Source organism: Littorina saxatilis, linkage group LG4 (genome assembly GCF_037325665.1).
Source record: "Littorina saxatilis isolate snail1 linkage group LG4, US_GU_Lsax_2.0, whole genome shotgun sequence".
Taxonomy (NCBI): domain Eukaryota; kingdom Metazoa; phylum Mollusca; class Gastropoda; order Littorinimorpha; family Littorinidae; genus Littorina; species Littorina saxatilis.
The window spans coordinates 51,937,582-51,943,005 of NC_090248.1; positions in this window are offsets into that span (position 1 = coordinate 51,937,582).

Genomic DNA, 5,424 nt, shown 5'->3' on the forward strand with positions numbered 1-5,424 from the left:
GAAATTAAATTTCCAAACTCGATTTAAAAACTATTTCATCTTATTCCTTGTCCGTTCCTGATTCCAAAAACATATAGATATGATATGTTTGGATTAAAAACACGTTCAGAGAGTTAAAAAGAATAGAGATATAGAAAAGCGTGCTATCCTCCTCAGCGGAACCGCTACCGCGATTTTCTGGTTTGTTAATTTCACTGCCTTTGCCACGAGCGGTGGACAGACGATGCTACGATTGTACGGTCTTGCGGAAAAAAATGCAATGCGTTCAGTTTCATTCTGTGAGTTCGACTGAGCTTGACTAAATGTTGTATTTTCGCCTTACGCGACTTGTTTTTGTTACCAAGACCACTGTTAGGAAACGCTGCCGTTACTGAACTTTGGTTCAGTTTTGTGTGTTGCATGTAGTTGACTTATTTGTACTTTGTGGGAAAGTACCGATATTATATTTTGTTAAACACAATATTTATGTTTGGACGAGAATGCAGATGAACTTTCTAGTCCTGTCAAAACAAGTTGTTTACCACGTTGTTTTGAGTCGTGGGTTCGTGGCGTTCGCTCGGATTAAGTGCGTCGGCGCTTTTGATGTACGTCACAGAGAATGTCACTATTCTAGTCTATGGACGGTTCATATAATTTTAGTTGTATCATGTTCGGTCTGGAATATTCTCGAGATTGAGTATTTGCTATATAGGCCAGCGCGATTTGTATGTTAAAGGCTTCTACTTTGAGTTCTGCTACGATGTGCAGTTGTATGTATGGAATGCTAAATAAATCCTCGAACTCAATTTGACGAGTTTTTGTCTGCTGCTGTGAAGACGGGCCACGTAGAATAAAAGAACACAACTATACGACATTTGAGAACTTCGTCAATCGCAAGTGTCGTGTAACAACCACATACTCGTAGTTTCGTCAGTCCACCGCTCGTGGCAAAGGCAGTGAAATCGACAAGCCATGCAGAATAGTGGTGTAGTGGTCGCGCTGAGCAGGATAACACGCTTTTTTTGTATGTGTATTCTTTTTAGATTACTGAGTTTGTTTTTAATCCAAACATATCATATCTATATGTTTTTGGAATCAGGGACAGACAAGGAATAAGATGAAATTGTTTTTAAATCGATTTCGGAAAATTAATTTTTATCATAATGTTGATATTTTTAATTTTCAGAGCTTGTTTATAATCCAAATATAACATATGTATATGTTTTTGGAATCAGAAAATGACGAAAAATACGATGAAATTGTTTTTGGATCGTTAAATAAAAAAATAATTTAATTACAAGTTTCCGATTTTTAATGACAAAACTCATTTATTAGTTTTTAAGCCACCAAGCTGAAATGCAATACCAAAGTCCGGGCTTCGTCGAAGATTGCTTTGCCAAAATTTCAATCAATTTGATTGAAAAATGAGGGTGTGACAGTGCCGCCTCAACTTTTACAAAAAGCCGGATATGACGTCATCAAAGGTATTTATCGAAAAAAAGAAAAAAGTCCGGGGATATCATTCCCAGGAACTCTCATGTCAAATTTCATAAAGATCGGTCCAGTAGTTTCATCGCTCTACACACACACGCGCACAGACAGACAGACAGACACACACCACGACCCTCGTCTCGATTCCCCCTCTATGTTAAAACATTTAGTCAAAACTTGACCAAATGTAAAAACAGGTAGACTGACAGGTGAAAAAAAAAGACGGACCCAAAGAGAGAACAAGAAAATATGCGGCAAGCACCTATGATTAACAGGACACACACCACAGGCAGACTAAATAAAACAATTTTGAAAAAAACTCAGACAGACAACACGATAGTACAAGACAAGAACTCAAACTGACACACACACAAACATACTACACACGCACGCACACAAAGATAGACAAACAAACACACATCGGCACACACACACACGCACATCGACAAACTCATACACACACACACACACATAACACACACACACACACACACACACACAAACAAATCGGCAAACACACACACACAAACAAACAGACACACACAGGGCCAGAAAATGGACGTCAGCCACCAAACAGTACACACCACAGACTAAACAGACACTCGCACAGACACGAAACAAGCACTACTGTCACACGCACAGACACAGGGAGACAAGTGGCCAAAATATGTGCGGTGGGTGTCAATCCCCGTCGAATGGTGCGCAGGGTCCCCCGAAATTAGGCTGTTGAGTCAGCATGCGGTTGTGAAGGATGCGTAAAAATAAAAAGCACACGTGGCGCAGAGGAAACGGGGCTTGACCATAAAAACAGCAGGACTCCTCCTCCTCCTCCTTCCCCCCCCCCCCCCCGAAATCTTGCCACATGCACTTCCTGACCCAAAGATGTCGTTTGCCGGGCTCTGCAACCAAAGGCGCGTAACTCTCCATGTTGAGCTTTTACTTTATACATAAAAATGATAAGGCCTATTTCGTCAGACGACCTTACACAGACGGACTTCGTTTTTACAATGAGCTTTGATTGAATGTCGAATGAGTTGGTGAGGGTTAAAGACAAGAGTTTTGTATCTCCCGGTATTTGTTGTCCGTGTGTGTGTGTGTGTGTGTGTATTACAAGAGAAAGTCCAGAAATGTAGGCTTTGTGTGGTCTCTTAAACACCGTTACAAATAAAACAGGTAATTTCTTCTTTTTACATCTCAAAAGTAAAGACAAAACTAACCTTCTGTTCCAAAACAGCTTGATCTTTACTGTGCCTGTGCTCTGAGTGAAGTGACATGTCGCGTAAAATTTCTAGCACTGGTCTGGCATTTATGTTTTTGTTTTGTTGTTGATGGTGGGTTTTTTTGCTGAAAACATATGCGTGCATTATCTGCTGATTTTTTAATAGACCAATTATTGACTGTACGTCGATCTCCACAAATCTGAAAAAATCAAGCCTTGCAAAGGAGGAGGTCTTAAAATGGAGGTAAATCTAGAGGTTACGCATCGATCATAATTATGAAAATGCAAGTTTTTAAACAAAAAGGAGGTCTTATTCGGGGGTGGGGGATACTGGCGATTGCTTAATCTCACAGCTAACGCCTTCGTCACGAAGTGATACTTTTAACAGGACAAATTACACTCTTTTTCTTCTTCTTGTTTTCTCGACTGAAATACCAACAGCATGCAGTGGTGTATATCCACCGATATTGATGGGAACGTACGGACATTCGGTACATGTTCGCTAACACGGACAAGACAGATTTAATGGACTAAGAAAAAAGTCCTGACCTTCGAGCTTGATATAATATACAATCGAGTCGAGGCAGGGGGTGGTGGGGGGGGGGTGTCGAGGAGGAATAAGGTGGGTGATATAGGCAACAATATTTTGCTCCAACATGCTTGACAAACACACTTACACGCAGCCAACCTCGCCAGGCCCTCGAAACACGTTATGCAAACAACTCTCACTCATACCCATATTATTATTACGTCAACCCCGTATTATTTTTCTTGTGCTGGTCAGATAGGGGAAGAAGTAAAAAGAAGAGAAAAAAATCACCGATAACACGGTTCATGCTCTCGCACGAACAAATGCATTTCAATTGTACCAAATCAACAAGAAACGCCACTTTAGCAAATACTGCACTTGTGGTGACACATATGGTGAACAAACAAACCCGTCTGAATAGCAATGGCCGGCCCGCGTTTTAACTTTTATCTTTGCCATAAACTTGCCCATATTTGTTACAGGGCGAAGCGGGGTGGTTTCAAAAATGTCCCTCCACTTAAAGCCCGGGCCAAGTTTGTTTGCCCACGCCGTCTGGTCTTTCATTGGACCCTGGCTCGGGGTGACACCAAACAATTTGAGATACCCGGCGACCAAACCCTTGTCAACACACACAAACTCCACAAACAAACCTACTTAATAAATGGCTCTATGCTTTTCCTCTCTCTCCTCTCTTCCTCCCAGTCCCAAACTTCGCCGGCTTGTTTGGGTTATCCACAGCAATTGTGTTTGCCGTCGCGCCCTGCTATATCGGGATTCTCATGAGAAAAACTTTTGGCTGTTGTTGACAACGAATCGTGCCCCCCTAACATCTACCCCTCCCCCTCCGCAATATCTAGCCACTCGGCACTGCCATCAGCATCCAGTTTGCGCGACGCAAGAATCCTCGACTGTGTGTTTCATCTAACAAAATGCTGTTTGTCGACAAATGGTGGACGCTGTAGTGTGCTTGGTGCTAAGGCTGAAATCTAGGACCCTTTGTCTTTGCTCGAAGACACCCACACGGGGTTTGCGGAATACGATCAAATGGGGCTAGGTGTACTGCATTTTTCATGCAAAACGAAAAGGGGTGGGGGGGGGGGGGGGGGGTGGGGGATTTGGGTGAGGGGTAGAGAAATGGTGAAGTGAGGAGAGAAAGAGGAGGAAGGGCGGCAACTCATGATACAATCATGACGTCGATTATACGCGTGACAAAATCAGCATTTCAGTCTCGTCGAGGCTAAAAAATATGCTGCATTGTGACAGACGTTTGTCACGTCTGGCTTCCCTTTCCGCCGAGCGCTGAATGTGACTGCTGACGCCTGAAGAACAAAACATTCTGCTACACCCACCTAGATTTGTATCAAACATATCTTAACCATAACAAGCCCTCAAAATATATATCCCTTTAGCATCTGAACGGCGAAATAACTCCTCCCCCCTCTCTCTAAACAAAAAAAGCTATGTAATCATCAACAGGCCATCTATGGGAAGGCTTGGACCGGAGTTGCCTCATGGATGGATTTAATAGCAGAACACCTTGAATAAAATGTTCTTCCTAAAAGTTAATGACCACAGCAAGTCGACGAAACAGATTTGGAACTGCTGTGTGGAAGAAAATCGAGATGAGGACACTTTGCCTGAACAATTTTACCTAAGTGACCAACACAAGTCGATAGAACAGCTTGGGACTGCATGCTTTATCGATGCATGGGAGATCAGACAAAACACCATGACTGAATTGTTCTACCCTAGTGACAGAGATAAATGTCAATGCCCAGTTATCAAAATGCCTCAACATCTTTTAAACTGCCTGCATCTAGTCATAGCCACATAAAAACAATTCTTTGTTCGTTGCATAACTGCGTGCAACGTCCAAAACGAGTTCGCTGTTTGTCTGTGTCTTTTTGTTTGTATACGTGCCCTTTTAATATGTGATTTATTCTTGCGTTTCAGGCTTTGACAAACAGATGATTGAAAAAATCGATGTTGTTCATGCACTCAGTTTCCCGTCAAAAAGTAGAGAAAAGGGGAACAGAAAGGTGGTGTCGATAATGGTTTCAGTGGGTGAATATTCTTTGATGTTTTTGTTTTTGTTATTTTAATTTTATTTATGAGTTGCTCCGTAGTTTGTCTTATTGTTCTAATACTATCGAAACTTCTGACATTAAGAAAAGAGAATCGACTGAAACACAAACCTCTTCGGGTA